The sequence below is a fragment of the Symphalangus syndactylus genome, chromosome 2, assembly GCF_028878055.3.
Source record: "Symphalangus syndactylus isolate Jambi chromosome 2, NHGRI_mSymSyn1-v2.1_pri, whole genome shotgun sequence".
Taxonomy (NCBI): domain Eukaryota; kingdom Metazoa; phylum Chordata; class Mammalia; order Primates; family Hylobatidae; genus Symphalangus; species Symphalangus syndactylus.
The window spans coordinates 28,032,897-28,056,668 of NC_072424.2; the positions used below are offsets into that span (position 1 = coordinate 28,032,897).

At 47.9% G+C, this 23,772-nt stretch overlaps 1 long non-coding RNA gene and 1 pseudogene across 1 annotated transcript; one reads left to right on the forward strand and one right to left on the reverse strand.

Annotated features, from left to right (window-relative positions):
- Positions 1-824: 824 nt before the first annotated feature.
- Positions 825-11,447, reverse strand: LOC129466312 (high mobility group protein B3-like; annotated as a pseudogene).
- A 2,337-nt stretch (positions 11,448-13,784) lies between these two features.
- On the forward strand, positions 13,785-23,701 carry LOC134734371 (uncharacterized). Its single transcript, XR_010117589.1, has 2 exons — positions 13,785-16,947; positions 23,070-23,701. It is a non-coding gene; the product is annotated as an uncharacterized lncRNA (long non-coding RNA).
- Positions 23,702-23,772: the final 71 nt, after the last annotated feature.

Genomic DNA, 23,772 nt, shown 5'->3' on the forward strand with positions numbered 1-23,772 from the left:
TGATGCAGTGGCTCTCCACTTTGCTAACAATGAAGAGTTCTACAGTTTGTTTAAAAAATAGTCCCAGCTACTCCAGAAGCTGAGGCAGGAGAATCACTTGAACCTGGGAGGTGGAGGTTGCAGTGAGCCGAGATTGCGCCACTGCACTCCAGCCTAGGTGACAGAGCGAGACTCTGTCTTGGGAAAAACAAACAAAACAAACAAAAAACTTCTCATGCCAGCTGACCCCCTTGTCCACAGCTAAGACAGCAGCAAAATGCTATGTCACAATATACAGAAACAAGACAACCTGAAGCTAAATGGATGCCCACTGCAGAGGCAACAGGTCCAGCCTCACAGTGCATGCCCTGAGCTATGGCCCCTCCAGAAGGCATCTTCCCCACAGCCTCAACCCCAGGCAAAGAGCTTCAAGAGTTTGTCCTGGTTGTTTTTTTCTTTTTACAAACTATAGATATGTACGGTTGATAACTTAAGTTTCCAGCCAATTACCATATAGTTAAGACCACCTTACAAATTAAAAAAAAAAAAAAATGCCAGAAACATCTTTAAATGCCTTGTCACACCAACTGCGAAGTGCAGAGTGAGGAGAACATGAGAGTGCCTTTCTATTTTAAAAATGTTTGGAAATATGTACAACTTCGATACAGTTTCAGGGTGCTCTGGACACCCATGGCCACTTCATGTAAACCACTGACAATTTCTAGAGCACTTTGAGAGACTACAATATGATCCTGATCAAATTTTGTAATTAAACCTGATGAGGGCAACAGACACTTCTCAAATAAGAAATGTGTCAATTATGGCCCTCCCCTACTCTAAGATATTCACAAGGAGACAGATAAACAGGTTTTGTTTTTTTTCTTTAATTCATCCTCCTCCTTCTCCTCCTTTTCTCCCTCCTTGTCTTCTTCACCTTCCTCTTCCACCTTTTTCTGGGCAACTTTAGCAGGACACTTTGTACCATCAAACTTTCCTTTCGACTTAGAGTCAGCAAAATCCTTATCATACTTCTCCTTCAGCTTTGCCGCCTGACTGATGTAAGGCTGCTTTTCACTGTCATTTAAGTTACTCGACATCTCACTCAGCTTTTTTTTTTTTTTTTGCCACGTCGCCAATAGAGATGCCAGTGTTTGTGGATTTGATCTTGGAGCGGAATTCTGAACAGAAAAGGAAGAATCCAGATGGTGGCATTTTGGGGGCATTAGGATCCTTCTTCTTCTTGCCTCCCTTAGCTGGTCCATAATCCTTCTTTTCCTGATCATAGTGCACTTTATCCACCTTTGCCATTTCATCAAATTTAGACTTATCTTTCCCATACATTGTCTTCCCCCACTCAGAGCACTTCTTGGAAAATTCTGCAAAATTGACAGGGACCTCTGGGTTTTTCTTTTTATGTTCTTCTCTGCACGTCTACACAAAAAGGCAGAAGCAGACATCTTGCTCTTTGGTTTCTTGGGGTCATCTTTAGCCATCCTGACTGTATTGTTCACTAGTCTCAATTTTGTTTAACTTTTCGAAAAACCAACTTTTTGTTTCATTAATCTTTTGTATTTTTTTATTTCAATTTTATTTATTTGTGTTCTGATCTTTATTATTTCTTTTCTTCTATTAATTCTGGGTTTGGTTTGCTCTTGCTTTTCTAGTCTTTTAAGCTGCATTGTTAGATTGTTCATTTGAAGTTTTTCCTCTTTTTCGATGTAGGCACTTTTAGCTATAAACTTCCCTCTTAGTATTGCTTTTGCTGTATCTCATAGGTTTTGTTATGTTGTTTTTCCATTATTATTTGTTTCAAGAAGTTTTTTCATTTCCTTTTTTCTTTTTCTTTCTCTTTCTTTCCTTTCTTTCTTTCTTTTTTTCTTTTCTTTTCTTTCTTTTTTTTTTTTTTTTTTTTTTTTGAGATAGGGTCTAGCTGTGCCACCCAGGTTGGAGTGTGGTGGTGTGATCTCGACTCACTGCAACCTTGACATCCCACCTCAGCCTCCTGGGAATACAGAAGGAAATACATGCACATGCCATCACACCCAGCTAAGTTTTGTATTTTTTGTAGTGACAGGGTTTTGTCATGTTGCCCAGGCTGGTCTTGAACTCCTGAGCTCAAGGGATTGGCCCACGTAGGCCTCCCAGAGTGCTAGAATTACAGGTGTGAGCCACTACACCCGGCCCAATTTCCTTCTTAATTTCTTCATTGACCCACTGGTCATTCAGCAGCAGATTGTTTAATTTCCATAAATTTGTATAGTTTCCAAAATTCCTTTTGTTATTAATTTCTAGTTTTATTCCATTGTGGTCAGAGTAGATGCTTGATATTATTTTAACTTTTTTGAATGCTTTAAGACTTACTTTGTGACCTAACATATGGTCTATCCTTGAGAATGATCCATGTGCTGAGGAAAAGGATGTATATTCTGCAGCTCTTGGATAAAATGTTCTATAAATATCTCTTAGATCCATTTGGTCTATAGTGCGGATTAAGTCTGATTTTTCTTTGTTGATTTTCTGTTTGGAAGATCTGTCCAATGTTGAAAGTGGTGTTGAAGTCTCCAGCTATTATTGTATTGGGGTCTATCTCTGTTTTTAGCTCTAATAATATTTCCTTTATATGTTTAGGTGCTCCAGTGTTGGGTGCATATATATTTTAAATTGTTGTATCATCTTGGTGAATTGACCCCTTTATCATTATATAGTGGTCTTCTTTGTCTTTTATAGTTTTTGTCTGATATAGGTATAGTGACTCCTGCTCTTTTTGGTTTCCATTGGCATGTAATATCTTTTTCCATCCCTTTAGTTTCAGTCTGTGTGTGTCTTTATAGGTGAAGTGGGTTTCTTGCAGGCAGTAGATCAATGGGTCTTGTTTTTTCATCCATTCCGGCAATCTATGTCTTTTGATTGGAAAGTTTAGTCCATTTACATTCAATGTTATTATTGAAAGTAGGGACTTACTCCTGCCATTTTGTTATTTGCCTTCTGGTTGTTTTCTGGTTTTCTCTTCTTTCTTTCCTTCCTGTCTTCTTCTACTGAAGGTAATTTTCTCTGATTATGTGATTTAGTTTCTTACTTTTTATTTTTTGTGTATCCATTATATGTTTCTTGGTTTGAGGTCACCATGAGGCTTGCAAATACTTTCTTGCCTGATTTTTAACTTTGTTTCATCAGTTATATTTACATCTGTGAGAGCTACCACAAACTGAAGGTACTTTTTCATCAGAGTGGTTTGGTCAACCACCACGGCTCCTTGTGTGGCAACAAATGCCATTTTTCTTTTGAGCTGGTTTGTTTCTCGAGAAAAGTATCAGGTCCGTGAGTTCAGTCAGCCCCAACCTCAGTGGCCCGGCTCCCACAGCCCTAGCCTGTGACCCCCTGCTGAGCCCTCACCTCCGTTGCTGCTCCACCTTGCACAGTCCCACCCCATACAAGAGTTCATTTCTTAAAGGGACACTGTCAGGATTAAATTAGTTTCTATATTTAAGTGTCTCAGAAAAGTGCCTGACACATAGAAATAGCTCAATACGGGTTAAATATTATCAGTATTCTCCCACCCCTACTTAGGGTCTCTTCTGTACAAAAGATCTCATTGCAATACGAGTGAGGAGGTCAAACATCATTCAGTAATGTTCTGGTCTAGGACAAAATTAAGAACTGAGTAATTTTTGGCAAGTAGTTTAATATCTTTGAACCTCAACTATGTCTTCCATTAAAAATAGATTTCTGGTTACCTTTTAGGGTTCATGTGAGAGCTCAGTAAGAAAATGGTTGGTTAAGGCAGTTATGCCTACATTAAGCTATTTCGCCTACCACAGTGGTAAAAATGAAGTACACATTTTAAAGATTTGCATCAAGATTAAAACCAAAAAGGGGTTTCTGCAGCTCATCTCCACTTAAGCGGGAATTTCGGGGGACCAAGACCACTCTTATCCCTAGTCCCTATTTCTTGACCTCTCCAGATCTGCCCATAGGGCCTCTCTGGCATCTTGACAAAAGCACTCATTTGGATGAGGTTCTTTGTTGTAGTTGCCTGTGGACACAGATGGTCTTTTCCAGCCAAAGAAAGACAGGAGAAGCACAGGCTCATGTGTGGCTGCATTGGTCTGCAACAAACAAGATTCATTCATTTGGTCCTTCATGCATTCTTTTTTTTTTTTTTCTTTTTAAAAATAAGACAGGGATCTCACTATGCTCCCCAGGCTGGTCTCCAACTCCTGGGCTCAAGTAATCCTCCTGCCTCAGCCTTTCAAAGTGCTGGGATTACAGATGTGAGCTACTAACCGTGGCCATACATTCTTTCATTCAATAAATATTTATCAGTGGCTTACTCTGTGCCAGGCCTGTGTGAGGACCTGGGGTTCAGAGGTGAACAAGGGAGATATGTCTCATGAAACTTATATTTTAATTGGGGTGGTGGGTGGCAACGGTTGAGGAATCAAGTCATATCTTTGGAAACTGGTAAGTATTAAGAAGAAAAATAAAACGAGGCAATGCTGAGAGAGAGGCTCTAGAGATAGGGGAAGAGAAATGGCAACAAATTGGACGGAGTGGTCAGGGAAGGCCTCAAAGAGGAAGTGACTCAGGCAGCATCTGCTGTGAGACAGGAATCTGGCCCTGCAGCAACATGGGAACACAGCATTCTTGGCACAGAGGCCCTGCGATGGGAACGAGGAGGCCAGGGTGCCAGGAGCTTTGTGGAAGAGGCAGGCAGAAGCTGAATCTTGGGACCATCCTTTCTCACCTTGCATGGCCCAACAAGTCTGTGTAGGGCCTTTTCCAGGAAGGCAGAAGCTACCCCTAGCTGACTCTGTGTCCCTTCCTGCGGTTGCCTCACTGGTCCAGTCTCACTAGTCCCTCTGGCTCCCTCTGGCTACTTCCGGCTTCCTCTGGCAACAGGCTACTGGGGGAGATAAGTGAGAATTGCAACATGCTCTCTCCTTACCCTCAAGGAACTAGGAAGATAGAATCTCTATGGACCCCACAAGATGACTGATACTACAGACTAGACAAGAGCACCAGGTGAGGGCTGAGGGGAAGTTTTGGGAGGTGTGCATGACCACTGAGAATGGAGGGCGGAGGTGTCAGGGAAGTGGGAAGAGCTCAACCTGAACAGAGGGTAAGAATGAGCTGGAGATGGGGTGTGGATGGCACTCCACATACGAGGAAGGTAGAGCAAAGGAGTCCTCATGGGAAGGAAAGGACCAGAGGACAATCATACTCAGATCAGTTTGTCTCGCCCTCGGGCTGTGTCACCAGAAATGGAAGAGAAGCTTGGAAAAGGCGAAGGAGACACTCAATCTTGGGAAAGTAGTCAACGAAGTGGCGTGGAGCATTCTGGACACAAATGCCCAAAGACAGGAATGAGGACTCTGGAGCTACACTACTTGGCTTCAAATTTGAATTCTGTTGCTTCCTAATGCTGGGACCTTGACAAGTTACTTAACCCTCTGTGACTCAGTTTCTCCATCTGTAAAACAGTGATCATAACAGTACCAAATTCATTTTATAAAGTTTAAATGAGTGAATAGTTGCAAAGCACTTAGAATAAATAGTACCTGGCCCAGAATGATGTAAGTGTTGGCTAAATTAAATGAATGCTGGTGAGCAAGTGAGACTCTCATTCTGAAGGCAATGGGAAGCTCTCAGATGTTTCTGGGCTGTGCCTTGCATGGAGGAAAAGAGTGCTCTGCTCTAATTCATCTGGTGCAGGCTGGATTGGAGGTGGAGGGCCTGGGATCGGGAAAACAAGTTAGGAGTCTACTGCAATAGCCCAGAGATGAACACTGATTGGCTGGTAGTGGGGCTGCTGGGGATAATAGAGGGGATGGAAGGCTGGAGGTTGCTGCTGAAAGAAGTGCTCCTAACATCTGGTGTCTGGAGACTGGACTGGGGCTAGGGGGGTACAGATGGAGGAAATGGAGGCCTTGAGCTTGAGTGATGGGGCGAATGTGGGGCTATGTCAGAGAGGGAAGCTGGAAAAGTCATCTGGTTTGGAGGAAGATGGTGCCAACACATGGACGTGTGTTGCCTTTGAGGCCATGGTGTGCCCACAGTGTTCTGGGTGTGATGTCATAGGGTCTGAGGAAAGGAATCGTAGGGGGTTGGATTCTGGCTCCTAGAGAGATGTGAGAATGAGAGTTTCAGCCCTGGCCTCTGCTCATCTGTACACCTGCACGTGTTTGGAGCAGGGTGGGTAGGCTGGGGACAGGCAGTAAATATTTAATAAGGCTGAGTCCACACATCATCTGCATACTGTATTAAAAGGGCAGTCAGGAAAGGAAGACCCTGCTTGTGTCCACCACTCCCAGACACTCGGTAGTGACAGTGGTCAGTGCTCTCCTTATCCTCACCCCATTGCAGGGGAGAAGATCTCACAACCCAGCCCAAGGCTTACCACACTCCTCCGACTTCCACCTGGATGAGGGTCCCAGCTGGGGTCCAGAGACAGTGGTTGAGACCAATAGTATTTGACTACTGGTTTCTGTTAACAAGTGTTGACTGGGTACCTGCTTTGGGATCCAGTGAGCACAAAATATCCACTAACCAATCGATTTTTCGAGCATCTCCTCCGTTCAAGCTCTGCATAAGGCACGGGGCTCAAAGTAAAATTAAATGCTTGGTTCCAGAAGCCACATTAGCCTGGGTTTTTGTTTTCCATTTTTAATTATTAATGACAGTAGCTTCAATATAGATATCAGAGAACTGCATCCTTCTAGTCATGAAAATCTTGTTTTAGCCTGGCTTTTAAATATAATCATTCCCTCCAATCTTTCCTATAAAGGGTTGTTAATTATATGAATTAATATATCTGTAAAATTTTATTGGGATTAGGTCCATAGCTTTCATTAGCTTCGTAAGGTTTTTTTTTTAAATCATATTTTTCTTTTTTAGTTCAGAAAAGAGTCAAGAAAATTAAAACGGCCCATAATCCTACTGTCCAGATAACCCTTTGTTTTCACTTTTTAAATGCATATGGAAAATAATTCATGTTCTAGAAAGACATAAAATGAGAAGCAAAATTCTGCCACTGCTCCCTCCCCTCTTCCGTTTCTCTTCCTAAAGGTTTGTGCTACTAATGGTTTCTTATATATCCCTCTAGAAAAAGCTTAGTGCATTTATCAGCATTATAAATGCATATGTACATCCTATTCTTAAAAGCTTCTCCCGGAGGTTAAGAACTATTGCTCTCTCTATGCTTGATTGTCTGTTTTTATGCTTTTTGCCCTGTTGATCTGCATTTTAAAAGATAACAGTCAGAGGAAACTCCTTTCTCTTTATTTCTTTTTTTCTTTCCTTCCTTCCTTCTTTCTTTATTTTCCTTTTTGTTCTTTTGTTAGAGATGAGGTCTCACTCTGTCACCCAGGCACGCTGGAGTGAAGCGGTGCAATGATAGCTCACTGCAGCCTCAACCTCCCAGGCACAAGCAATCCTCCCATCTCAGCCTCCAGAGTAGCTGGGACCACAGGCATGCACCACCATGCCTGGTTAATTTAAAAAAATTTTTTGTAGAGACGATCTCACTGTGTTGCCCAGGCTGATCTCAAACTCGTGTACTCAAGTGATCCACATGCCTCGGCCTCCTAAAGTGCTGGGAATACAGGCGTGAACCACCATGCCTGGTCAAGGAACTCATTTTCTAATGCTCCTCTGCCTTGGACTAGTGGACAGATGTCAGGAAGTTACTTTACCTTGCTGAGCCTCAGTTTCCTCATTCTTGTGGGGACTCAATGGCAGTGTCAATGCAGAAAGGCCTGGGCACACGATAGGCCTTCCATAAATGGTCAGTGCTTTCTCTTAGGCCCTTTTGGAAGGAGGAGGGGATGCCAGTTCTAAATAAATGTTACAGAAGGGCCTGTCATCGGTTGCCCCTCACAGTGACCTGTCACTTTGTTCCCAGCTATAAGAAGAAGAGCGTGGGAGTCCCCTGACTGGAGGTGACAGGGTCACACAAATTCCTCACCCTTGGTGTTGGCGCCCACCCCAGGCGCTCAGGCAATCCAGACCCCAGGAGACTGATGCCATCTGTCCCTGGCTGGGAAGGAATCTCTGCCAACAGCTGAGACAGGCCTCTGATAAACAGCCCCTGTCACCTCCCCCTCTTCTTTCTCTGAGCTGAGGCTTTAAGACCTCTGTGACTCCAGCTTCAGCGGGAAAATGGCTTACAGGAAAGGTCTCCAGTGTCATCGGGGACCAGGGGCGGCTTGGCTATTGTCAAGCTGTGACCAGCCCCAGGAAGCCAGAAAGAAGGGCAGGACTCCAGTCCGAGGAGATGGGGGCTGTGGTGATGGCAGATGAGGCAGAGGGTGGACGAAGACCATTTGTTGTGTGCTGGGAAGCACTGGCCACAGTGCTGGGTCCTTGGCAGGCGTTACTTGCTGGGGCCTCCCAGCTGCACTCCCACTTTGTAGATGAGGACTCTGAGACTCAGAGAGGCAAGCCACCTTGCCCTTCGGGGAGGCAATGGCAGAGTCAGGACTGGCATCACCTGCGTAGTCCAGCACTTATGTTTTACTACGTTGGCCACAGGTAGATGTGAGGGAGGGCACCAGACAGGACACCTAGAGCCTGGGCCACAAAGTGGCTGCCCACTCACAGGCACAGACACACTTCTCCCGGGGTCCACTTCTGCCAGTCCTGCTCTCTCTGTATTCTCAGAGTCTAGGACAGTGCCTGACGCATAGTAGGTGCTCAGGAAGTCTGTGTGGAACGAAGAAGGGAATGGACAACAAAAATGCCTGCTGGCCTAATTAGACTGGCCCACCCCATACTCTCAGGTGGACCCTCCTTAACTTGATGTGTCCTCAGGGCTCTGTGACAAGGGGTGCGAGCTTGGTACCAAGCTCCTAGGCAGACTTTGGAAAGAATCGGTGACCCAACTCTATTCAGTAGCCTCTTGCCAGCCCTCCTAGGAGGGATGGAAGAGCAGCGCCCAGCTAGAAGTGGGGTGCCAGACCCAGGCTGGCCTCTTCTTGCCGGCTGACCTTAGGGACTGACTTTGTCTCCCCCAGCTGCTGCGCTTTCTTCCCTGTAACACACAGTGGGGGCTGGGAAGACACTAAAGCCTGAAGGCTGTTGGAGGGCGCCCAGGGCTCAGGGCTGAGAGAGGAAGGGAGGAGTGCAACAAAGGTCACAGCAGGTCTGCCTTTGTTCCCCAGTGTGGAGGTAGAGTCCCAGCTCCTGGAGGGGGTCACATGTCCATAAAGAAGCTTGGCCTGGCCCGGCACAGTGGCTCACGCCTGTCATCCCAGCATTTGGGGAGGCCAAGGTGGGTGGATCATTTGAGGTCAGGAGGTCGAGACCAGCCTGGCCAACATGGTGAAACCCTGTCACTACTAAAAATACAAAAATTAGCTGGGCATGGTGGCGGGTGCCTGTAGTCCCAGCTACTCGGGAGGCTGAGGCAGGAAAATCTCTTGAACCCAGCAGGTGGAGGTTGCAGTGAGCCGAGATCATGCCACTGAACTCCAGCCTGGGTGACAGAGCAAGACTCCATCTCAAAAAAAATAAATAAATAAAAATAAAGAAAAAGAAAAAAATAGAAGCCTGGCCCGGGAGGAACACATATTTGATAACAGTTAAGAGCAATAATTAGGGAGCATTCATCATGCATCAGGCACAGGTGCATTCCGTGTAATAGTCTCATTTAACCCTCACAACACACTTAGGAAGTAAATACTATAATCAGCATTTTTCTCATCTCATTTTACAGATGAGAAAATGGAGGTACCAAAAAGTGGGCTCTGAACCGTGGAGCCTGGCTCCAGAGCCCTTGTATTTGACTACTGGGATCCACCGTTATTCTCACAGCCGCGTTTCCCACGGGGCTGCTTTGTATGGCTTCTTAGAACAGTCCTGCCTGTCTCCACCATCCAGGTGGGCCAAGGTCATCTGTGAACAGCTCAAGGACAAAGCTGAGAAAGCCAGCTCTGGGGGAGGGTCAGGAGGGCTGGGGGAGGAGGAGCCCCGGTGAAGACATTGGCCAGATGGACACTGGGGGACAAGAGCAGAGTGTCTGAAGGCACAGTGGCGTGGCGTGTTTCATGGTGCTCCCTTCGCTTAGGCTAGAGAGTGATGTGTAAAGGGGAGGAGCTTTGAAAGATAAAACCGGAAGTGTCATGCATAGCGAATTAGAGCTTTATCACTTGTCTGGGTGGCGGAGTCTTGAGACTGGTGTTTTAGACACAGTGGTGTGACAGCTAGCTGAGAGTCACAGTGGTGGCCAGGTCCTGGGAGAAGTGCTCCACCTCCATTCTGTTGCTGCACCCTCTGAATGTCCTGCAAGACGAGGACTGGTATTCTTTTTTTTTTTTTTTCTTTCTTTCTTCCTTTTTTTTTTAGACGGAGTCTTGCTCTGTCACCCAGGCTGGAGTGCAGTGGCGCCATCTCGGCTCACTGCAAGATCCGCCTCCCAGGTTCACGCCATTCTCCTGCCTCAGCCTCCCGAGTAGCTGGGACTACAGGCACCCATCACCAAACCTGGCTAATCTTTTGTATTTTTAGTAGAGAAGGTGTTTCACCGTGTTAGCGAGGCTGGTCTCGATCTCCTGACCTCGTGATCTGCCCGCCTCGGCCTCCCAAAGTGCTGGGATTACAGGCATGAGCCACTGCGTCCGGCCAAGGACTGGTATTCTTTCTTTCAGGAGCTGCTTAAGGCCTTGGAGCATCTTAGGAGCCCTGAACTTCGAGGTAAAAAGTCCAGTTCCTTTGCTGGAGAGGCCACGTGGAGAAAGGGTGGCCCTGATGGCTAGGAAGAGAAGCCTGGCCATCCCTGTCTTCCAGCTGAGCCCAGGCCTCTGCCAGCCACTAGCCAGCTGAGTGCAGCCATACGAGTGACCCCCAGCAAGGCAAGCAGAAAAACTGCCACATAAGCGGAGAAGAGCTGACCCCTCCAAGCTGAGTCCACACTGTGTAGTCATGAACAAATAATTGTTTTAAGCCACTAAGTTTTGGGTTTTTGTTTTAATAGCAATAGATTTATTTTTATTTTCATATTTTTAAAGATAGGGTCTCCCTCTGTTACCCAGGCTGGAGTGTAATGCATAATCATAGCTCACTGCAGCCTTGAACTCCTGGGCTCAAGCAGTCCTCCCATCCCAGCCTCCTGAGTACAGGCATGTGCCGCCATGCCCAGCTAACTGTTTTTACTTTTATTTTTTTACTTTTAGTAGAGACGGTGGTCTCACTATGTTGCCCAGGCTGGACTCAAACTCCTGGCCTCAAGTGATCCTCCTGCCTCGGCCTCCCAAAGTGTTGGGATTACAGGTGTGAGCTGCCATGCTTGGCCAGCAATAGATATTTGAACCAGGAATTGGGAAGGAAACTGACCTTGGAGATCCTGAATGAATGAAAACATGAAACCCTGGTGAACCACTGACTGAGATGCTTTTTTTTCCTCCTCAGGGAAGCTTTTCTAGATGGATCGGGCCCAGCCTGGCTCACCCAGGCCACTTTAGCCGCTTTTCTTTGTTCAGCCACCATTAATTACTCACATGTGTCTGTTTCCCAAGCCCTGGCAGTAGGTTCACCGGGAGAACAGGCCTAAAAAGGCATGTTCTTTTTTTTTTTTGAGACGGAGTCTCGCTCTGTCACCCAGGCTGGAGTGCAGTGGCGCGATCTTGGCTCACTGCAAGCTCCCCATCCCAGGTTCACGCCATTCTCCTGCCTCGGCCTCCCCAGTAGCTGGGACTACAGTTGCCCGCCAACACGCCCGGCTAATTTTTTGTATTTTTAGTTGAGACAGGGTTTCACCGTGTTAGCCAGGATGGTCTCAATCTCCTGACCTCATGATCCACCCATCTCAGCCTCCCAAAGTGCTGGGATTACAGGCGTGAGCCACCGCGCCCGGCCTGTTCAGCCACTGTTAATTACTAACATGTGTCTGTTTCCCAAGCCCTGGTCGCAGGTTCACCAGGAGAAGGGGCCTAGAGAGCCGTGTTCTTTTGCCTTTGCAGAGCTTCAGCGAGAGTTCTGCAGGTAGTGGAGGCCCAGTTCAGAGTGCTGTCTGATGCACACAAATCAGCTTCTAGTTCAGGCCTTCATCCCAAGTGAGGTGGTAGTAGAGGCAAACCCTTTGGAGTCAAAGTGCCTGGTCCAAAGCCCAGCTCTGCCACTTGTTTGCTGTATGACCTTGGACAACTCAAGTCATCTCTCTGAGCCTCTATCTCCTTATCCATAAAATGGGGAGAACAATGCCCAACCTTGTGAAGGTAAATGAAATCGCATCTGTAAACAGCCTAACAGCACCTGGCATATCAAGTGAGCAACTTTAGGTTCTAATGTCCCCCTCCATAGTCCACCTCAAAAACCTTTTCTCCACGGGTCAAGCCTGAGCCTGAAATTCTGGCATCATTGTTTTTGGTTATGCTTCCACCCAACTGCAGGTCTGCTGGAGCGAGGCTGGTGACGGAGTGAGCTGCACTTCTTTTTTTTTCTTTTGGAGATAGGATCTCTCTGTGTCTCCCAGGCTGGAGTGCCATGGCATGATCAGGGATCACTGCAGCCTTGACTTCCTGGGTTCAAGCAATCCTCCCATCTCAGCCTCCAGAGCAGCTGGGACTACAGACATGTACCACCACACCTGGCTAATTTTTTTTACTTTACTCTTTTTGTAGAGATGGGGTCTCACCATGTTGCCCAGTCTTGTCTTAAATTCCTGGGATCAAGGGATCTTCCCATCCCAGCCTCCCAAAGTTCTGGGATTACAGGCAGGAGCCACCATGCTCAGCACAAGCCTCACTTCTAGAATCAGAAGATCTGGGCTCTAGTCTCAGCCCTTGTGCCTGCTAGCTGGAAGACCTTGGGCAAGTAGCTTGTCTCGTGTGCAGTGGTTCCTGCCTTGGCCTAGAGAGTTACTGGGAGGCTCCAGTGAGTACCCACAGACATGAAAGAACTTCGCCACTGGTATAGGATCAAGTGTGATCATCTCAATGATGACTCCATTTTTGGTCCTCTCAGTAGGAATTGGTTTACTAGAGCTATGCTGTCCAAAATAAAATAAAAATTAAAACACAAGTCTAGGCTGGGTGTGGTGGCTCATGCCTATAATCCCAGAACTTTGAGAGGCTAAGGATCACCTGAGGTCAGGAGTTCAAGACCAGCCTGGCCAACATGGTAAAACCCTGTCTCCCTAAAAATACAAAAATTAGCCAGGCATGATGGTGTATGCCTGTAGTCCCAGGTACATGCCTGTATTCAGGAAGCTGAGGCAGGAGAATCAGTTGAACCTGGGAGGCAGAGGTTGCAGTGAGGTGAGATCACGTCACTGCACTCCAGCCTGGGTGACAGAGCAAGACTCCATCTCAACAACAACAACAACAAACAAAACAAAACAAAACAAAAAAACAAAAAACAAAAACCAACCAAACAAAAACCAAAAAACACGTCTTCATTCTCATGAGCCACATTTCAAGTACTCAATGGCCACATGTGGCTGGTGTGCACCATATTGGACAGCACAAATAGAGAACATTTCCATCATTGCAGAAAGTTCCATTGGTCAACATTGCCCTAGTGTTTTTCCAATAGGACAGCTGGCGACAGAAATGAGAGGGAGAGATGGGGGCAGAGGAAGCCTGAGCCCAGATGGGTGGGTGGCATGGACGTTTTGTTTGTTTTTGTAGACCCTGTTGGGCTGACTGGATTCAGGGATGGCCACCGCCCTCGACCTCCTCCCTGTTAACAGTCATCCTGGGCAGGTTCACTGGAAACAGCATTTTCTCACCTTGAGGTCAGGGAGCCTGGGGCCACCTCCAACAGGAAGTGGCCACAGTAGCCTGGGGCCACCTCCAACAGGAAGTGGCCACAGTAGCCTGGGGCCAGGCTGGGCATTACATGCTGTTTTATCACTGGGCCTGGTTGTGCAGGGGTGGGCCCAAGGGTTGATGGGGGCTCCTCCTCCCGTCCCTGGTGCAGCCCAGTTGGAAGGGCATGGCAGGGAGCAGGCGCAGCAGCACCAGGGCGACGGTACCTGAGCTCAGTGCTAGGGGACCAATTAGCCAGTCATGGGGTGCATCCCAGGACCCTGCTGCCAACCTTCGGAGGCTCCCTGAGTCCCAGATCTTCTCCCCATGCCAGGCCGAGGCACCAAGAACCCAGCCCGTTCAGGGGCACTAGCATCAGCCAGTGTAGCTTGGCCAACAGGCTGTGTGGCAGGGGAGGCCCGGAGAGCAGAAGGGACAGATCAAAGGGCCCACTGCATGAGAGGCCCAGCTGGGAGCAGACCCCAGGGAATCCACATTTCCTGACTCATTTGAGTAAGCTCTTTCCTGCCCATCCAAACAGACACACAAACCATATTCACATATGTACACAAACAGACTCACATACAGCAGGCACGCAGATATGCACCCATAGATCTACCCAGAGATGGAGAGCAGACACACAGACACCCAGACACGCACAGTAGACGTGCCCTCATGGGTGCAGGCTCATGGCTGTACTTACACATATGCAGGTGGGCCCAGAATTCATCCCTGTTCCCCTAACCAAAAATACCTTCCGTTAGCTGAAAGTTTAAACTGTGTATCTTGCTGAACAAAATCAACCCCCAGGACGCCCTATCCCTTGTTGACTACAAACTGAACACCCTGCAGTACCATGAGTCCCCACACCTTTCATGGGGGCTGCGGGAGGGGGCACCCAGCTGGATGCGTCACCTTCCTCTGCATTCAGCCAGAGGCTTGGTCTCTCTCTCAGGACAATGAGAATGTGAGAACACAGCACCTGTTCTCGGGGTCTCCCAGGCATTCCTGGGAGGGCAACTTCCTCTCCCCATCAGGCCCCCTCTCTAATCTTCACAAGAGCTTCAGTTTTCCCATGGGCCCCCCGTCCCTCCCACCCTCTGACGCAGGCAGGCAGCATGACAAGTGACAAATGAAAACTCACTTTCTCGGCCAGGCGTGGTGGCTTACACCTGTCATCCCAGCACTTTGAGAGGCCGAGGTGGGAGGATCGCTTGAACCCAGGAGTTCAAAAGCAGCCTGGGCAACATATCAAGACCCCATCTCTTATAAAGAAAATAAAAAGTCATTTTCTCAGCTGGGTATAGTGACTCACAACTGCAATCCCAGAACTTTGGGAGGCCAGGATGGGAGGATCACTTGAGCCCAGGAGTTTCTGACCAGCCTGGGAAATATAGTCAGACCCCATCTCTATAAAGTAAACAAGTAAATTTTTTAAAAGTCATTTTCTAATGAACAGGTGTGGACCAGGGCTGGGGCAAGCTGGGAGTGGGGAGGGTAAAGTTCCTAGAAGTCTTTGGGACTCTGGGGTGTCATGGTTCACAGCTGAAACCCTGTTTTTGGCAGTTAGTCAGGGCTGCCAAAAGCCGCGGCTGACCTCCTCCCTCCCTGCCCCAGTGCCAGGTTCACTCTCCACGTTAGCCTTTGTGAACTTTAGCCACCTGCCCAGGGCCAGGCTTTCTCTTGGAATCAGACTTTCACAAAGGATTCTCAGGAAAAGACAGGCACCATCCTCTCAGCTCCAGCTTGGCAGACCCACTACACTCCTTCCTATGGTTCCTCGGTCCACTCCCAATTTTTTTTGTGGGGAGACGGAGTCTCACTCTGTTGCCCAAGCTGGAATGCCGTGGCACAGTCTCAGCTCACTGCAACCTCCACCTCCCGAATTCAAGCAATTCTCTTGCCTCAGCCTCCTTCCCGAGTAGCAGGGACTACAGGTGCACATTATCACACCCGGCTGATTTTTGTGTTTTTAGTAGAGACAGGGTTTCACCATGTTGGCCAGGCTGGTCTCGAACTCCTGACTTCAGGTAATCCACCCACCTCAGCCTCCCAAAGTGCTGGGATTATTGGCGTGAGCCACTGTGCCCAGCCCACTCCCCAGTTTTTAACCCACTCTGCCTCAAAGCTGATCGGCTATCAGTAGTATCAACTCCCATCCCCAAACCCAGTGGGAATTTAAAACCATAGGAAATATTCTTGTGCCAACCCAGAGGGTGAAATATCTTCCTGCTTTGTGCCCTCTTAAGGCCAAGAGCAAATTTATTAAGTAATAACAAATCACTTAAAAATGATAATTTTACCAGCCTGGGCAACATGGCAGGAACCCATCTCTACAAAAAAATAAATAAATAAAATAAACTAGCTAGGCATGGTGTCACATGCCTGTAGTTCCAGCTACTTGGGAGGTTGAGGCAGGAGGATCGCGTGAGTCCAGATGTTCAAGGTTGCAGTGAGCTATGACTGCGCCACTGCACTACAGCCTGGGTAACAGAGTGAGACCCTGTTTCTAAAAGAAATGAATAAATAAATAAAATAATAATAATTTAAAAATATGAACTAACGTTACTTACATAATAAGAATTCATTTTAAAATGATGGCTTGGTTACTCTGGGCTCACTGCTTATAGGGTAGCCCTGCTCCACAAGGAGCAGTAAAAATATATAATAATAGTAATAATATCAATAATGGCTATCACTAGAATGTAAGCAACAATATAAACTCTACAAGGGTAGGTATTTTGTCCATTTTGTTCACCGATGGATCCCAATAACCTAGAGTAGTGCTTGGCATATTGCAGGTTCTCGGTAAGTATTTGTTGACTAAAGTAATTACTGTTAGACACTGTCTAAGTGCCTTTCAAGGATCGGTTTAATTAATTGTTACAACATTGTGAGGTGAGTAATATTGCACCCATTTTGCAGACTGAGGCAGACGTAAACTAAGAAATCCACCCAAAGTCACATACCTAGTAAAGGGAGACTTTGTGTCCAAGCAGCCTGGCCCTAGGGCCCAGGCTCTTGATCACCAAGTCTATTGCCTTCCTTAACAGCAGTATCCTTAATAGCAATTATATTTCATTGAACTGTTTTTGTTCTGTTTCTCATACAATAATTTACTGATATCTGTGTCTCCTACCAGACTATGATGTCCGTGAGGTCAGAGGAAAGGGAGAACGTCTCACATACAGAAAATGCTTGATCAACATTGATGGAATGATAAATGGTATTTCCTTCTATCTCTCCATGTACTGTATATGTCATTCACCAAATGTCTTGAAAATCATTTGGAGTTGGAGGAAGGGATGGAGGGGACAGTGGCTAGAAGCACAGAGTCCAGAGTCTGAAGTACTGGGTTTTAATTCCTGTCTCTATCCCTTTCTAGCTATGTGACCTTGGGCAAGTTACTCAGCCTCTTGGCCTCAGTTTGATCATCTGTTAAATGGGGATAATAACAGCTTCTGCCTGCTAGAATTGTTGTAAGGATTAAATGAGATAATGCTTGATCCATGCTTGGCAGCTATTGTCACTGGTAATATGATGTTGGTGTAACTTCTGCTTGCCCTGTGTCTCGTGTGAAGCTGAAGCCTCCCATTAGCCCTTCCGCAGGCCACAGCCAGCAGCTTGTGGGCAGGTGCCTGCAACAGGCGTGACCTACTCCTCCCCATCTGTCAGGGTGAATCCTCCACCACTTCCGGTCAGAGCTTACAACCTACTTATTAGGTTAATTAGACGCAACACCTTTCCAAAGATACCTTGGCTCCAAAGCCAGCCCTAACATCTGGTGAGCAGCTTGACAAGGATTTGGGAAATGACACGTTGTCATCTGCCTCTGGCTGAAGCAAGTGGGTTGAGTTGGGGGGCAGAGGAACCAGCCCATTCCTCTTTGGGGATCACTGGATGACTCCTGGGGTCTTCTCTGGGTAGGAATGCCAGATAAAATATAGGACGCCCTTGTTAACTTTGAATTTCAGATAAACACCAAATACTTTTTTAGAATAAGTATGTCCCAAATATTACATGGAAAATACTTATATTAAAAACTATTCAGTGTTTATCTGAAATTCAAATTTAACTGGGCATCCTGTTTGTTTGTTTGTTTGTTCCGCCTGAATCTATCAGTCCTATCTCTCGGGCATGTTGGAGTGTGAGACGAGGAGGGAAAGCTCAAGTGTTTGAAGGAGCAGGCACAGGCCTTGGCAGCGCCAGCTCTCTCTGAGCCCTGGCACCAGGATCTCCTCTCTGGGCCTCCTGGGTCTGAGGTGAGGGTGCCTGGGGACCTATTGGAGTCAACTTCCTGCAGGGAGGCTCTGCGGGAGGAACAGGGCACTGCTGCCAACTCAGAGTTGTTTGCACTTCATGGCCTCCTGGGGCACTGGCCCCCTTCCTGGTTAACACCCTGGATGGGAGAACCAAGAACAACAGCACCTTCCCTGGAGAGGTGCTAAAGTTGTTCCAGGAGCACCTTGCTGGGAATAGGCTCAGAGGCCCGGCCTGTTGGGACCCAGAAGACCAATCCCTTCTGCTACAGGAGGCCCCCGAGCAGGTGCAGGGCTTGTCGGATGTCACACAGTGTGCAGGTAAACCTAGAGCATGGTCTCCAGACCTCCCATTCCCATGCCCTACCTAGGTAACTGCCTTTCTGTGCCATCAGGAGAAGACCAGCTATGGCCAGTGCAACTGGTGACTGAGCCCCTCTAACACAACAGGTTTCAAACTCAACCTCTCATCTGCCCTGTATTAGGCCATTCTTGCATTGCTATGAAGAAATACCTGAGACTAGATAATTTACAAAGAAAAGAGGTTTAATTGGCTCATGGTTCTGTAGGCTGTACAGGAAGCATAGTGCTGGCATCTGCTTCTGGGGAGGCCTCAGGAAGCTTCCAATCATGGTGGAAGGCAAAGCAGGAGCTTGCACATCATGTGGCACAAGTAGGAGTTGGGGGGTGGGGAGGTGCTACACAATTTTAAAGGGCCAGATCTCCTGAGAACACACTCACTACCATGAAGTCAGCACCAAGGGGATGGTGCTAAACCATTCATGAGAAATTCACCCCCATGATCCCATCACTCCCTCCAATACTGGGTATTACAATTCAACATGAGATTTGAGCAGGGACACAGATCCAAACTATATCACTCCCCCTTCAACACATGGTACCCACCCACCTGGCTGTGCAAACTAGAAACCTCAGCTTCATCCTGGGTGTATCAGTCAGCTAGGGCTGCTGTAACAAACACCACAGACTGGCGGTCTAAACAACAGAAATGTATTTTCTCACTGTTCTGATAGCTGGAAGTCCAAGATCAGTGTGTTGGTAGCGTTGCTTTCTCCTCAGTCCTTTCTTCTTGCCTTGCAAATGTCTGGCTGTGTCTTCACATCCTCACATAGACTTTCCTCTGTGCATGTGCACACCTGGTGTCTCTCTGTGTGTCCGGATTTCCTCTTCAGCTGGGCACGGTGGCTCACACCTGTAATTCCAGCACTTTGGGAGGCCGAGGCAGGCAGATCACCTGAGGTCAGGAGTTTGAGACCAGCCTGGCCAACGTGGTGAAACCCCGTCTCTACTAAAAATACAAAAATTAGCCGGGCATGGTGGCGGGCGGCTGTAATCCTAGCTGAGGCAGGAAACTCGCTTAAACTAGGAGGCAGAGGTTGCAGTGAGCTGAGACTGCACCACTGCACTCCAGCCTGGGCAACAAGAGGGAAATTACATCTCAAAAAAAAAAAATTCCTCTTCTTATAAAGACACTAGTCAGATTGGATTAAGGTCCACTCTAACAGCCTCGTTTTAATTTAATCACCTCTTCAAAGGTTCTATTATGGTGCAAAAGTAATTGAAAGTAATGGCAAGAACTGCAATTACTTTTGCACCGAACTAATATGTCCAAATACAGTCACATTTGGGACACTGGGGGTTAGGGCTTCAAAAAGTGAATTCTAGGGGTGTACAGTTCAGCCCGTAATACTGGGCACTCCTGCCTGTCCCTTCTCCTGTGAGTCACTAAGCCCTGTTAAAGCCACTTCCTCTGTAGCTCCTCAATTTGTCTGCACCCTTTCATTGCCACCTGAGCCAGGTGGCCCTCATCTCCCAGGCCAGACGGCTCTCCTCCTGGCTGGTCTCCTGCCTCCACTTTCCCTTCTCCAATCCATTTTGCACCTAGCCACAGAAGAAACGCAGCTCCACTCATGTCAATCTCTACTCTCCCACTCTCCCATCTTCCAAATCCATCACTGGCTTCTTATTTTTAGGATCAAAATTGCCTTACTGGCTTACAAACCTCTGTGCGATCTAGCCCTGTCCCCTTTCCCAGGAATCCCGTGGGAATCCCTCCATCCACACTGCAGCTGATCTGAGATCTGAATGTGAATCGAGCTCCTTCTTGCTTGGGGCTCTTCTTGCTAGCACAGGCTGTTCCGTCTGCCTGCCTCACTCCTCCCACCTCACCTTCCCTAGGCTTGCCTTTACCTGTTCTACCTGTCCTCAGACCTCCACCTAGGCTCCACTTCCTCCAGAAAGCCTCCCCTCATCCCTACCAACCCTCAGGCTCTGAGTTGGGGGCTCCTCTTGGACACCCCCAGAACACTCTATTCTAATGCTTTGTTTGCTAGCCTGTCTTCTCTGCTAGCCTGCCTTCTCTGCTAGTCTTCTCTGCTAGTGGCTTCTGTGAAGGCAGGGGCACATTCACTGCTCTATCTGCAGTAACCAGTGTGGCCCTGGCACACAGAAGGGCTCACCAGTTATGAGTTGTGATTTTTTACTGTTAAATTTCTGAGCAACGTCAGACTACAAAGCACTGGGGGGCAAAAGGAGAGTAAAAGAAAGGCCAGCCGGCCAGGCAGTTTTTTGGTTCTAGCCATACAACAGAATCATCCATGCTGCTTTCCAGACGTAACAATGCTCAGCCATCATCCCAAAGATTCTGATTCCATTGGTTGGAGGTGGGCCCAAGAGTGGTACTTTTTGAATATTTTCCAATATTCTATGAGCAGCTGGGATTGAGAGGCCCTGAGTGAGCCCTAAGACTCAGCTCACTGGGTCTCAGCTCAGTAGATCCTTGCTGACGGAGGTCCTCCTCTACTGCTGGTGGGAGGACGGGGTCTCCAGATGTTTACTCCTTTCCCAGCTCTCATTCCTCAGGGTGTGGCTCCCTGGGCTGAGCCCCAATGGTTTCTTCCCCATGGAACCAGTCAAACCTCTCCCTCCTGGCTCCTTGGGGAGGCAGCCAGGCCCAGAAGGAGGAACAGGGGCTGGGGTCTAACCCAGCAGGCTGGGTCACAGGTCTCCTGCCAGAGCCAGCCCCAGGGGAATTCAGTTGGTTCCACAAATATTTGCCGAGCACCCAGACTGGGTCAGGTGCTTTGCCAGTGGCGAATCTGGTAACCAAGTCTGGCTACTGACCAGCCCTGTACCCAGCCTTGGACTAGGGCTCAAAGAGGAGCTAGGTGAAGAGTACTGGTTGCTGGCTGTGGGCATTGTTATCCCCCAAAGCCACTTCCACGATCACCTAAGCAAAGGGGAAGGTGTGATCATCATGTCCCACCCCAGCTACCCTCTGTCTTTCCTGGGGCCCAGTGTGGCCAGAACTGTTGCAGCAGAATCCCCTAGGAAGCTTGTTAAAAATGCAGGTTCCTGGGCCCCACCCTGGAAATCTGATTCAGAAGGTCTAGGGTAAGGCCCAGTAATCTAAGTTTTCAGCCAGTTCCTCAAGGGATTCTGATGCAACAGCTCACTGATGATTCTAATGTGTAGCTGCCTTTAAGAATCACAGCAGTCTAGGCTGGGTGCTGTGGTCCACACCTGTAATCCTAGTACTTTGGGAGGCCGAAGTGGGTGGATCACTTAAAGTCAGAAGTTCAAAAGCAGCCTGGGCACCATGGTAAAACCCCGTATCTACTAAAAAAAACCAAAAATTAGCTGAGTGTAGTGATAGGCACCTGTAATCCCAGCTACTCAGGAGGCTGAGGAAGGAGAACTGCTTCAACCCAGAAGGCACAGGTTGCAGTGAGCCGAGATCACGCCACTGCACTCCAGCCTGGGTGACAAAGCAAGACTCTGTCTCAAAAACAAACAAACAAACGAACGAACAAACAAACAAACAAAATCACAGCAGTCTAATTTCCTCAGGTGGGTTTAATGCCTTTTTGGGGAAGGAAGTAAGTGAACAGAAAGAAGTTTCTGGGCTCAGGAGACTCAGCCACAGCTGGCTCTGACTGGCTTCACAATCATCGTCCCCCATCATTCACCAAGCACTGACCTTGGTGATTTGCTCAATCCTCACCCTACCCTGGGAAAGCTGCTGTCATCCCCATGTTATAGCCCAGAAAAGGTCAAGTTACTTGCCAAGGTCATAGAACACAATGACTAAGTCGGGGTTCTGGGTCTGAAGTTGCTTACAGACCCTGGGGGAGGCAAATTTTACAAAACACCGCTAGCTCCGGGTGGAATGAAATCGATGCACCAGGGCAGGTAAAAGCCAAGCACTCAGCAAGTCCAGAGAAAGAAGAGAGTCATGCTTACTGGGGACTGGCGGGGGAGGCTCCAAAGGAGGCGGTAACATTTGAGCTGGACCCTGGTGGAGGAATTCAACTTTGACATTCAGAGAAGGAAGGGAGGGAAGGGAGAGAATATGAGGCAGAGAATGCAGCATGAGGGGAGCCACTGAGATGGGGAGAACATATAGTAGGAACAACGAGTGGGCTGATGTGGTCACAGCATGGGGTGTAGAAAGGGATACGGGAGTGATGACGCAAGAAAGGGCAGCTGGGGACTCTTTACTGGGTGCTCACTGGAAAATAGCCAGAAGTCTGAATGGGGCATTGGCTTTAAGAAGGTAACCCTGGTGACAGGTGACAGGGCTGGGTGGATCAGAGAGATGGTAGCTGGGTTAGGAGATGACTAGACCCAGCCAGGCAAGAAAGTGAGTCACTCTACTTCTCTGGATCAGTTTGTTCCTCTCTAAAATGTGGATAATTGTCCCTCCCTGACATCTGTTCCAGGCTGTGGTGAAGACGAAAGAAAAAGGGAGATGGGAAACAGTGTTGGTGAGCCCCAGGGGACAGAGGGAGGGCTTTGCAGGTAAGGGTCAGAATTGGGAAGCTGGAGGCTGTGTGACAATGATGTGCCCTGGCTGGTAACCCCAGTTGCATGGCTACAAGACACAGCAGCATCCAAACAAGATACAGGCCAAGCATAGGAGGGGTTTCAGTTCCCAGGAGGCATCTGCATCTGAACTCAAATTGAGAGAGAAAGAGAAACCTCTCCAAACCTACCTGAAGCGGGACTACAAACTTAGCTGCTTCCCCATTTGAAGGGGTTCTAATGGGTGGAATTCTGTTTCCTCAAGGGCCTCAGCGGCACCTGTCCTGAGTCAGCACCTCACAGAGGTTTTGCCAGCACCAGCCACATCTCCAGCATGAAGGTGATTGTCTGAGTGTATCCAGTCCAATTCCTGCCTTAATAAGGATCACTGCCGCAAGGGAGAGGGCTGTCAAGGCCTTGCCTCCCTCCAACCCCATCCTAGCCTGAGTCTTAACCATTCTTCCAATCCAGTTCCACTTAGGGCCAGTGCTTAACCCAGGGTAGCACTTTTGAGCCTCACAACTCTTGGGAGTGAGTTTTCATCCTAACGTTCTCAGATGAGGAAATTGGGCCTCAAACAGTACACACAGGTGAGGCACTGTGGCTCATGCCTGTAATCCTAACACTTTGGGAGGCCAACGCAGGAGGATTGCTTGCGCCCAGGAGTTCAAGACCAGCCTGGGCAACATGGTGACACCCTGTCTCTACAAAAAAATACAACAATTAGGCAAACGTGGTGGCATGCACCTGTCATCCCAGCTACCTGGGAGGCTGAGGTGGGAGGATTGCTTGAGCCCAGAAGGCTGAGGCTGCAGTGAGCCATGATCCTGCCAGTACACTCCAGCCTGGGTGACAGAACAAGACCCTGTCTCAAAAACAAAACAAAACAAAAACAAAGTGTCCACTCAACTAGAAGGTGAAAAACTGGGGTTCAAACTCAGGCCTATAACACTAAGGGCTGGGCCTGT